The sequence below is a fragment of the Pteropus medius genome, unplaced genomic scaffold (assembly GCF_902729225.1).
Source record: "Pteropus medius unplaced genomic scaffold, Ma_sr-lr_union100, whole genome shotgun sequence".
NCBI classification, from domain to species: domain Eukaryota; kingdom Metazoa; phylum Chordata; class Mammalia; order Chiroptera; family Pteropodidae; genus Pteropus; species Pteropus medius.
Window position 1 is genome coordinate 2,834,291 of NW_024341894.1, and position 12,530 is coordinate 2,846,820.

The window sequence follows — 12,530 nt, forward strand, 5'->3', positions numbered from 1 at the left end:
AAAAAGGTCACCAAAGACCAGCTGAGACAAGACTTCCTATGATATTCTTACAGAGGATTAGCTTTAGGACTTTTGAGGATATATCAGGTTCCTAAGACCACCCCCAGGAGGACCACAGGACTCATCATAGAGTTGTACTCACAGCTATGATTTATTATAGTGAAAGGAGGAAAAGAAAAATCAGCAAAGGAAAAAGATGCATGGGTAAAGTTCAGAGGAAACAGGGCGAAGGCATCTGAGAGCCTTTCCCACTGGAGTCACACAGGACGCACTTAATTCCCCAGCAATAAATAGTGACATTGCAAGTGAAATGTCTACCAGGGAAGCTCATTAGGGACTCAGTGTCCAGTGTTTTTACTCGGGGCTGCTCACCTAGACACCCCCCGCCTAGCACATTCCCAAACTGCTAGACTCTCAGAAGAGTGTTGTATCTTTAGTATAAGCCGTATTGTTTGCATGGTTTTGGCACAATGAGCCACTCTTGCTGGGGAATCGTGGCAACCCTCCCCAAATCCACCTTCCCAGGTGCCAGCCAGTGGCCAACTTTATGCGCTAGCCTTTCTAAGTATAATAGTCTCAGGCCTGCTCCGTTCCCGCTTTGCTTCCCAGAGGAAATGTCGCACAGTGGTCCTCCGCAGGGACCCTGGGGCCAGACTGCCTGCGTCCACATCCTGGCCTGTCCTTTGCTATGCAGGTGGCCTTGGGTGAGTTAGTTCACCTTCCTGAGCCTCTGTTTTCTCATCTATTAAATGATAATAGTACCCACCTCGTAGTGTTGGTGTGAAGATTAAATGAGTTCGTTTATGTAAAGCACTTGAACTGTGCCTGGCACATGGAAAGTGCTAAGTAACCCTAGCTTAGCTGCTATTATTATTACTATTGTACTTTAAGGTTCTGTGGTACTAACACGCTTGGTTGTGGTAAAAGAGCTTCCCAAGGGGACTGTGCTCATGTTAACTAGAAATGTCCTGCCCACGCTGTGCTTGGTCCAATTCAGGGCTGGGGAACGTGGTTTTCACATACATAAGGTCATTCAGCGCCTTAGGGTGTGGTAGGGACTCAGTTCCTGCTGGTCTTCTGAGCAGTGGAAAATTCACACTGGAGAAGATCCGCATGAGGGGGAGTTGATAGCGGTGAGAAGAGCTGAAAGGCTCAGGGTAGCCCTCCAGCTGTCCGGCAATGTAGCAGAATGAACTAGACCACCTTCCTCCAGCCTCTTCCCTGTGCAGTGGGAAGAATGCCAGCCCAGCTCCTAGTTCCAGCAATGTCACCAGCTTGCTGAGTGACCTCTGGCCCAGCCTCTGCCACTCCTCAAAGCTAGACAAAATGTTCCTGAGTCCTCTAGCTCTGACAAACTATGTTTCTAGGGGCCTCGCTGGAGCTGAATCTGGGTTAATATGCCGGCTTTTTCCAAGGTCCCTATGTTAGAACCCAGGCCTCTTTTTAGACCGACCCAGGCAACCCAGACACAATTCAGTTCCTGGCCTTCTTTTCCTCAGTCTCATCCTTTCTGCTCTTTGCAGCCCAGACTCTGTGTCCACTACCTCTATTTTGGAGGTCATAGTTTTGACTGGGTCACCGACCATCTGTCTATGTCTGCCAGCAGTGGGGACTGCAGTGCCCTGCGAAATGTGTTTGGGTGGCATTCCCACCCCTGCTCTCTCTCTCGACCTCTTCTTTCTCCTACTGAGTGCCAGCAGTGTAGAGGTACAGGTGGGTGATGTGCTCTTTCCTCCAGGTGACGTGTAGTGGGGGACATAAGGCAGGCTGCATTGGATGGGGTTCGGGGTTGCAGGTGACAGAAACTGAGTTCAAACTGACTTCAGGGAAAAGAAAGCATTGATTGAGTGGGAATGGAATCATTCATAGTCTTCGAGGAAGTCTGGCTCCGGAGGCTCAGAAAATAACAGCACCAGAACTTGATCCCCTCTCTCTTCCCCTTTTTGATTCTGTGTTGGCTACATTCTCTTGCATTTTTTCTCCTCTTGGTGAGAAGGTGGCAACTAGCAGCTGTCAGTAACTCCAGCAAAAAAAACAAAAACAAAAACAAAAAACTATTCCTTTCTCTAACAGTACAGACGGAAGTCCCCAGATCGAGACTCAGGGGACCTGTTGGGATCAGTGCCCATCTCTGCCCCCATCACTGTGGCCACAGAAATATACTGCTTGCTTTCATGGACTGAGAATGCAGGAAGGGTGTTCCCAAGGGAAATATGGGTTCTGCCTCCAGGAAGAAGAGGGCATGGGCACTGGGTTGATTTAGTCCCTCCCCTTAAGAGCTCATGGTCTTGTTGGAAGAAGCAGACATGGAAACACACATGTAAAAGGGGGCTCCAACTGAAATAAAGGCTGAATGGAGTCTCTCCTCTATTAAAATCTTTATATCAATGAATGTCAGGAACAAAGATAGAGGAAGGAATGTCCACTAAACAGCTGGAACTAAGATGCCTCTGTGTGCGGTGTGCAAAAGGCAGTGTGTGTGTGTGTGTGTGTGTGTGATTGAGCAGAGCAGGAGTGGCAGGAGTCGGTGGGTAGATGAGCATCCCAGCTCCCTGCCCCACCCCGAATCCCCAGCAGGTGAAGTCCAATTGCCCACAGCAGGAACCTGCTCAACAGAGCACCCTGTGTCGTTCCAGTTCCTTTCCTGTTTTGCTTCTCCATTCCTTACTGGTGCTTTTTAGAGTCACCTCCCAAACGAACATCTTCATTTCATGGTCTGCTTCTGGGAGAAACCAGCTGAGACAGCCTGGATCAATGAGTAAGGTTCGGATGGCTGGAGGTGGCTGGGTGGAGGGGAGGAGGAAACAGTGCAGGAGGAAGGAATCATGTGAAAAGCGAGCACAGAACATAGAAGAGAAACAGCAGATTTAGTTTAGTGGGAACAACACTTTGCAGATCTTTTTGACTGTGATTCATGGTGAGATGTGTGTTTTATAGTGTGATAAGGTACATTTACCACACACACGCATATAATACACACAGGCACATGTCTAAAACAGAATTGTCATGAAATGAAAACTACCTAGGTGCAATGCACTCTGGTCTTTCATATGTTGTTCTATTTTATTAAAAATTCCTGGTCAGGACCCGCTAAGTTAATTTGATGTCTCACTTATAGGGCAGTTTAAAAACACTAGACTAGAGGGAAGGGTGTAGGAGTCAGAGTAGTGGGAGACTAGGGAGAAAGTTAGGTTGACCAGCCCTGGGAGGAGCTCGAACGTCTGGCTGAAACATTTGCCCTTGATTCTGGAGCGATGGGGAGCCATTGCAGGCTTTTGGGAAGGGGCATGGAAAGTTCCTAGCCGAGCTGCAGGAAGATTGTTATGACAGTGCGGGGCTGGGCTGGAAGAGGCAAGGAGACAGACCAAAGAGCCTCTTGCCATGGTCCAGCTGCAAAATTACAGGGTCTGCATTAGGGCTGGGGCAGGGGGATGGATGGGTGGGAGCAGTTGGTGGAAGCAGTGGGCCTTGGTGGCTAATTGGATATGAAGACTGAGAAAGGAGAGAAAGAGGCTTTGGGGGTGCCAGGCTTGCTCACTGGGAAGAGGATGGGGCCATCGCCTTCCTTGGTTCCTGATGAACTACTTATCAGGGCAGGAAACTTTCATTAATATTATTTCGGTCTGAGAGTCTGGAAATGCCATAAAGAACATGTTGAGTGGTCAAGCAGCTTGCACTTAACGTGCCCAGGAAGCAGAACTGTTCCCAGGGCTGCTGTAAGTGGGAAGTAGTCGTGCTGAAGGAGCTTTGCTTCTTGATGGATTTCATTCTTCTGACTCCTTGCAGTCCCTCTTCAACCCTTGGGTGAGGCCGTCAGAGTCCCCCCAACCCATCAACCTACTTACTGCACGATTAACATAGAGCCAGGCTGAGGGGCTGTGGGATGGTGCTGCATTCCTTCTCACTTTTCATTCACAAAACACCTGGCCAGGAGCCCACTGGAAACCGAGGTTGCTAATTTGGTCCCTTTCCTTAAGGGGCTCAGGGTCTTGTTGGGGGAAGCAGACACAGAAACACACATAGAAATATATGAAAGCAGCTCCTACTAAAATGAATGGAGACTATTAATATCAGTACAGTGATTTTCAGGAACAAAGATAGAGGAAGGAAGGAGAACTAACTTTTTGAGCACCAACAATGTGTCAAGTGCCTGTTAGTTGCTTTATTTACATTAGATGATTTAAATCTTACAATAACCCAATTGTTGTTTTATGGATCCAAGGACAGTTCTTCTCCATCAAAATGACCTGTGTGGTGTGTGTGCGGTGTGTGTAGTGTGTGTGTGTGTGTGTGTGTGTGTGTGTGTGTGTGTGTGTGTGTGTGTGTGTATTACAACACAGCATCCTGGGTCCCATCTCAGACCTACTGATTCAGAGTCTGTGTTTGTGTGGGGGTGAAGGGGAGAGGAGGGAGGTCCAGGAATCTACATTTTAATAAGGCCTCCAGGCTATTCTTAGGTATGCTAAGGTGTGAGAATCCCTGAGAAGGCAGATCTTATTATCCCTATTTTACAGATGAAGAAACTGGGGCTCTGAAAGTTTTAGAAACTCACTCAAGCTCTGCCTGTTATTTCCTCACTCTGAATCCTGTGTGTCAGACTTACTGATTTGGTAATGGTTCCCTTAGGCACCCTGCCCTGTCTCACGACCTCTGTCTGAGCCTCTGCAATGTGGTTCCTCCCACTTCACATAGCCTGCATATCACCCACTCTTCCACTCTGCTGAGATGGAACCTCTTCCAGGAAGTCTTCTAGGATGCCTTCCTGCCTTCCCTCTTCTCTAGTGGGTTAGACTTCTCCTTGCTCTGGGCTCCCAAAGCATAGCATGCCCAAAGTCTAGGATGATCCTGACTGTTTGTAGTAACCCCGCCTCCCCTCAAAGAGAGCATCTCTCACATTCCCTGTATACCTAATATCTGGAACATGGTATAGGTGCTCTGTGGTACTTCAGCATCTCTGAGTGTTAGATTCTGACTGACAGCGAGGAGGCATCAGAGTGATTTCATGGAGGAGGGTTTATTTGAGCTGAGCCTTTCAGGATAAGAAGAAAATGAGAATAACCTGCCCTTTTATGCTGCTGGTAGGTTTACTCAGTGCTGGGTAGTTAGCAGCTATGTGTAGACAGACAGCAGGGCACACTGCATAGTGTTCATGACTAATAGTGTCTGTGATTCTATCCCTAGGCTCAGACGATGTTGGAGGATTAAATTCAGTCCAGCACACATTACTCAGGCACCGACTGGGTGCTGGAGATGCAGCAGATCTAGAGGTGAATAAGGCCCTGGTTCCATTCTTAGCAAAGTAACTCGTAGCTGTTTTGAGAAAAATACTATCAAATTGTTCAAATGTTTTGTATATAGTTGGTTGTCTTTTCAAAGGTTCAAAACTTTAAATTATTCAAGTAAATTATTCAAGTAAAATGGAAGTTTAAATGTTGATTAGTGGAGTTTAGCCAAGAATCCCTTTCTAATGCAAATGAGGTGACCACAGAGGAAAAGCGGTAAGAACCGAGGGAGCTCAGAGCGAGCTGCAGGTGAGGGAAGGGAGCCCGCCACAGTGCCTCTTCTTCTGGCGAGGAAGGAGGAACTGCGTGGTGGGAAGTTCCTGGTTTTCTCACAGGCTGAGCAGGGCAGGGCCCAGATCAGCAGGGTGCCTTCAGATTATGGAGTCACGGGGACCCTCAGAGGGAACAACTAGCAAGAGAGATGCTGACATCACAAGCGAGCAGCTGGATGTCTGGAAATGGACTCCTGGGTGGGGAGGCTTTCTTCAAAGCAGAGTGTGGGAAACTAGGATTTTCTTGAACCATAATAAATGGGTCTTGTATTTGAAAAGTTTTTTCCGCATATGCTTGTGTAAGAGGAATGGTGGATGATTAGATAGGAGCTAAAATTTATGCCATGTTAATTAAGTTGTTTTGTAGGAAAAGTGTGTCACTGCAAGGTGTGCTGTTTCTCTTCTCCCCAGGAGGCAGGCGGCAGTGGGTCCCCAAAGTCCATTCCAAGGCAGTGCCAGTCTCCTGGCAGCTGCCCTCTTCCTGGGTGTGATGGTACAGGTCAACCCAAACGTGGAAGGTGGTGACAGGTGTTGGCACACACACTAGACAATTTGAATGAATATGGCCTGTTTCTGTCCTGATTGCTGAATGTCTAGGAGCAAGAGGCCATGCCGGAGGAGGACACTGCTTTGAGACGTCATAGGCACAGGGCTCCTAACCATCTTCATCGCTGTGCCCTGGGCAGAGCAACTCACTCCTCTTAGTGCCTGTGGGCCTTGACAGATTCTTCTGGAAAGAAGAAAAGAAGAACAGGGCAAATGGTGTATAAGAGACAGCACTGGATAAGGAATGGGGCCCTGGGTTCCAGCCCCATCTCCACCCAGCTTCTCTGTTACTTTGGGCAAATCACTTCTCCTCTCTTGAAGTCTCGTTCTACCCTACTTTCGCCTGGGGTGGGAGGCGGTTGAATAGATTATCTCCAAGTATGCCCAGGGCTCAGACATTTTGAGTCTGTGATCAGAGTTGGATTATAAGCATTTCTCGTTAATCTAGAATACCCTTTGGTTAACTATGTAGAGTTATTCTGTGTTTTGTCCTGGGTCTTTCTTCCCAGATCTTTTCATCTCTCTGTTCCCATTTCGGATTCTTATTTTTAGCTCCTTGTTTTCTTCCCACCCTTCTTTCATGAAGGATTTTGGAGACAGATCTGGGATTGAATCCAGGCCACTTCTGTCTGCATGACCCAGGCAGGTTATTTTAGCTCAAAGCCTCAGTTTACTCATATATCATCAAAACAAGAATAATAATAGTATCTATTATCTGGTTGGTAAGTTATTAAATGAGATACTCATGTACATTTCTATTGCAGCTGTCACAAATTGCCCCACGTTTAGTGGCTTAGAACACCACAGATTTGTTATACTGCAGTTCTGGAGGTCAGAAGTCCAACATGGGCTTCAGTGAGGGTAAAATCAAGCCAGCAGCAGGGCTGTGTTTCGTCCGGAGGCTCCAGGGAGAATCTGTTTTCTTGCCTGTAGAGGCTGCCTACAGTCCTTGGCTCATGGTCCCCTCCCATCTCCAAAGCCAGTAATTACCAGTTGAGTCTTTTGCACATGGCATCACTCCAACACTTACTCTTCTGCTTTTCCACTTTTAAGGACCCTTGTGATTACATTGGGTCCACGCTGATAATCTGGGACGATCTCCTTATTTTAAATTCAGCTGATTAGCGACGTCAATTTTATCTGTAACCTGATTCTCCTTTGCCATGTAACATCAGGTATTCAAAGGTTCTGGGGATTAGGATGTGGATGTCCTTCATGGGTGTGTGTGTGTTGGGGGGGGGAGGGGGCAGGGTGCATTATTTCTGCCAACCAGTAAGCATTCAATAAATAATAATTTTTTTATTAACATCATTACTCTTGCCTTTCCCTTAGGAAGCATGAATGAGGGAGCACAAGATAAGTTTGGGGACAGGTAAAGGTTCTCAAAGTAACCAAATGGCGTCTTCCCTTTTGATATTTAGTATATGCAGTGTCAGGAGGTCATTCTTGTGTATGGATTTCACCTTCCTGCCAGGCTGCCTGCAGCAGAAAGATTGGATTTACCTGAGTCAGTGTAGAGGACAAGCTTGGAGCACTTGACACAAGAGGAAATTTTCAGTTCAGGGTAAGATGTTTTAAAGGTCAAGAGCTTTTCAAATTTGGAATTGGTCACCCTTGAAGAGAAGGAGCTCACTGTCTTGGGAGGTGTGTAAGCAGAGTCCAGGTGAGCTAGATCATTGTTTCCAAACATCTCTCATCATCAGTTTCCTGGGGCCCCACCCCAGGTCCCCTGAACCAGAGTATCCAGTGGAGGGCCTGGGACTCTGTGTTTATGGGCAACTTGAGCTAGATATTAGGACGAGATATTTTAGCATCACTTGGCAGATTGGCCCGAAGGAGCTTCCACTCCGGAGATGGCTTTGCTTCCAAAATTCTTTTTGCTTTTCAAAAACAAAATGAAATGTTTGTTTAAATCCCTGTAGCTCTTTCATGAAAGAATGACTTCTCCCCAAGGGCATGCTTCAGTTTCCTGATAGATCTTGGGGCCAAACCCTATGCCCACCCTAAAATAACCAGAGGGCCTTTCTTTGCATGTTATAGGCAACTCTGAGGGTCAGAGAGAAGGCTGGGCAGCCTCACAAGTCATTGCTCTGCCCTAGAGGTAATTTTTGATAATTTCTTGGTCTTTCATTTTTGTCAAGTACTTTGACGGAGAATTGACATCGGTTCTGTTTCTCCAGTGCATCTTTTCATATGAACTTAAATTGCTGGTATTTTTGGCATAATGTAATAAGCTGTCTTGCCACCCGCACCATTTTTCATAACGAAGAAAGGTGAGAAGCACTATCTTCGGTGAGGTTTGCCACCTCCTGCCTTGGAATCATTGCTGGAGCATATTTATGATGCAGAAAGCCAGCTCCACTCTGACACATGGAAGCAGAATGCAGGGCATGGTAGGGCGTACAAGGGAGTTGGGGTGCCAGAGGCACAGTGTGGCAAGCCTGGGTCTTCATGGTAAGCACACTGCACAGGTGATTTCTAATGCTTATGAAAGTTTAAGAACCGCCATAAATGCAATTAAAATTCCTCTCGTAGCTAAAGAGAGGAAGCTTTTAGCCAGTTTAAGAGGGCCATCTTTTCCTTCTACTCTCCTCCCCTTACAAATACTCGCTAAATACTCGCTCGCCCTCTCTACTACAGCCACACAAGACTTGTCTTAATTCCCTGAACAGGGCTCGAAGGTTCACATCAACTTGCTTTGTTTAGGCAGTTCCTTCTGCCTGCTCTGTTCCTTTTATTTTGATTGTCCAGTCTGACTTAAAAACCCAGCCTGTAGGCATCTCCTTCTGAAAGCCCGCCCTGATTCCACTCAGGAGGCAGTCACACCTTTTGTCTTTGTGTGCCTTTCTTTTTGTTTAAGATAGCGTATGACAGTTAATTGAGTTGGGTGAGAGTTCTAGGTAGTATTTTTGGCTTTGACTCCCACACTGCTGTTTTGGAGTAACTTGATGGAGTTACTCTCATTCTCTCCCTCTGCAGCCTCCCTGCCCTCACCTCAGCCTCCTTATCCTTCCCAACCCTAGACTCTGGCACTAGGGAGCTACTCTCTAAGTGTATGTGAAACGGAGGACCACTCTTCCAGTTCTCACCTTCTAAACTTAGCCTGGTGTGCCCTCTCAGCCTCAATGCCTGTCCCCAAATGCCCCATGGTTGCTAGAAGCTATGTGCATGCCAGTTCTGTGAATCCCTGATGAAAATAGAGACAGAGCAATATGCTAATCAGAGAAAGATTGTCGTTATGGAGTACAGCTGATAAGATAATTTGCATATTCTGGTTCATTGTTGTATTCGAGTAAGTTACATTATTCCTTAAAGGCACTGAGGCCGAGTAGCCAGCAGAAAGGCGATTTATCAGAAGATGCCCCTCAGGAGTAGTCTGGGTCCCAGAGAACAAAACTAGGCTGGAAGCTGGGGGATCACAGGGAGGCAGATGTTTGGGGCAAGTAAAAAAGGGCTTTGACTGTCCCGGCTGCCAGAAACAAAGACGCTTCCTCTTGAGGTGGTAAGTTCCCTGTCACTGGAAGTGTTCAAGCAGAAGATGAATGAACTCTTGCCCAGAAATTTGATAGAGGATGAGAGGCATGGCTCTCATGCATTTCAGTGCCAAGAGTCACTGATTCTCTGGTTCAGCTTTTCTTCCTCCAATTCTGTGATGTTTATACTTTTGATGGGCATAGGATTATTAGTTTATTATTATTTTATTTTTTACTCATTTACTATTTTATTTTACTAATAATAGTTTATTAGTCTTTTAGTTTTCTAGGGCTGTAATTACAAAGGACCACAAACAGGGTGGCTTAAGACAACAGAAATTTATTGTCTCACATTCCTGGAGTCTAGAAGTCCCACATTAGGGTGTCCGTAGGGCTATGCTCCCTCTGAAGGCTGTACAGGAGGGTCCTTGCTTGAGTCCCCCAGCTTCTGGCGGTCCCTAGCTGGTGGCTGCCTCGCTCTAATGCCTTCGTCTTCACAGGGCATTCCACCCTGTGTGTCTCTGTCTTCTCTTCTTGGAAGGACACCGTCATTGGATTTAGGGCCCACTGTAAATCCAAGATGGTGTCATCTCATGATCCTTAACTAATTACATCTGCAAAGATCCTATCTCCAAGTAAGGCAACATTTTGAAGTTCCAGGTAGATATAAATTTTGGGGGGACACTACTCAACCCACTAAAAGTAGGTATAAAACATTCCACCTGAGCAGAGTGCTCACCTTCTAATGCTATGACTCAGGAAGTTCTGTGTTCTCGTTGGGTAGACCTCCCATGTGTATAGACTGAAGCAGGGGGAGTGATATTTCCATCCAGGGCCCAAAGCAGGGGTGGGGAGACCCAGCTGGGGAGTGAGCTGACGTTTTTTGCCTTGATGCACATCGTCTGGGCACCCCTGGGGTCAGCTGCAGTCTTAGGCATGCTGACAGGGTCCCTCCTCAAGGCCTCGCTGCACTTCTCTGGGTCCCTGTCTCTAGGCCACATGGCCCCATGTGGCAGCTATGAAAATGTGCCTCTGCGATCCCCGGGAGTGGCAAGCGTAATTGACCACAGCTCCAGCTGCGGCCTTCTGAAATCTGTCACCACTCTCGTGCGGAGACCATGCTTCCTGTGGACTGCTTCCAGCTAGTACCGAACTGAGCAGGGATGCTAGGACAGGGCCATTCCTGGGAGACACAGGACAGCTCTGATGTGTGCCTTGGACTCAAGGACTCCCCATCAGCCTTGCTTAGCACCCCTGGAAGTGCAGTGCAGTCTAAGACTCTACCACTGACCACCTTACTTACCCGCTTGCTCTCTGGCCTGCATGCGGGGCCAGACCTGCACTGCAGTCTGATGCTCTCCCCGCCCCTCTGCAGCCGGCCCATTTTCTCTCCCAGGAGCTTCCCCTGTTATATCTCTTGCACATCTAATCCTGTCCTGGCATCTGCTTCTCAGAGGAACTGGACCGAACAGGGTGGATGCTTCTGAGAAGCATTCTAGTGTTTCCTCGGTTGCCCACAGCCATAACCAGCTCAGTAGTATGTCCTGGATCCACTTTTTCTTCTTGCCCAGACCGCCCTCCCTGTTCCCTGCTGGATCACCTCTCTAGCCTCCAGCAAGCTCTGCTCTTAGAGAAACCCACACAATCACAAGATACTACATATTCGGAGGAAGCCTAGACTTCCTATGAATCATGCTGTATTGAACATATGGACTTGGACAAGTTTAGACCTGGACACAGCCTCCTTTTACAGACGGGACAGTGTTGGCCTTGGGGAGACTCAGCTGCTATTCCTGAAATTTTTTTCTTTTGAGGGGAGGGATTGAGTGTCCTTCAATTTTCTGGTTTTCTTTCATCTTGCAAGATTCTAGATTGCCCTCTTGTTTCTTTCCCTCTTCGCTACGTGGCCTCCAAAGGCATCTCTCTCTCCCATGCACCCTCTTCTTCCTCTTGCCCAAGCATCACCTTTCTAAGACCGTCTCCCTACATCCTCTCCTTATAAATCCATTCCCTGGAGTATGTGATGGGATCTACCGCTATTTGTCTCCAGGGTTTTTTACTTAGGGCGGACTTTCTTTTTCTAGGGTGATTTTAGATCACATCCACACCTCTACTAGCATTTCTCTCCTCTACACACCTCCTCCCAAGCTGCTCTTGTTCTTCACACTGGCTCCCACTGAGATTTAGAGTTTGTTTTTCTATTTCCAGGTAATTTGAGGTTTGGGAGATCTCTGTCTCCTAGATATATTGAAAGTACGCATTTTATTTGTTCTTCTCGTTCTTTATTGTCTCTTATAGGTGATACTGGGAGTTTTGGACTTAAAGCACCTCCATTACCTTGACCAACTGGAATCCCCTTTGCCCCTGACCTTGTTGCTGCCTTTCTTATAGCATTTCTCACCCCAGACTGAGGTCCTCTGACAGTTGTGTGGCTGGAGCCAGCTCTTACTGGCTCACGAGAGCTGATGTTTAATTCTCTAGTTTTTCTAGCTGGCTGACTTCACGTTGGCAGCTGGAAATTGGCAATGATGGGAGAATTCACACCACCGAAATCGGCCAACACTATAAGGCAGGGCCTTCCCCGCTCCACCACTCCGGGTGTTTATTAAATATTTACCATCACAGCACTAGCTGTGTACAGTTATGTTTCTCCACTAGCCTGTGCACTTCCCAAGGCTCTCCAGAGCACACTGCATTACTTTGCACATAGAAGGCCCCAGTGAATGTTGAGTGAATGAATGATACCTGCTGGGTATTTCAATTACTTCTTGCTCTGTGACAAACCATTCCAAACTTAGTGGCCAAATGACCATTTTATTATGTTCAGGGACCCTGTGGGTCAGGAAATCAGACCGACCACAGCAGGATGGCTTGTCCCGCTTTTTGATTTGGGAAGACGTGGTGGCTGGGTTGACTCAAAAGCTGAGCTTAGATGAGACCATTGACCAGAAGACTGA

At 47.2% G+C, this 12,530-nt stretch overlaps 1 protein-coding gene across 2 annotated transcripts in view; it reads left to right on the top strand.

Annotated features, from left to right (window-relative positions):
- The window catches only part of GABBR2 (gamma-aminobutyric acid type B receptor subunit 2), a 331,972-nt gene that overhangs the window by 46,539 nt on the left and 272,903 nt on the right, over positions 1-12,530 (top strand). The window contains exon 1 of one of the 2 annotated variants that reach the window (XM_039856049.1): positions 2,718-2,758. The exons of the other annotated variant lie outside the window; for it this stretch is intronic. The gene's annotated coding sequence lies outside the window, so the exon portion shown is untranslated. Of the gene's footprint in view, positions 1-2,717; positions 2,759-12,530 lie in introns of those variants that run through there. 2 annotated transcript variants of the gene reach the window in all.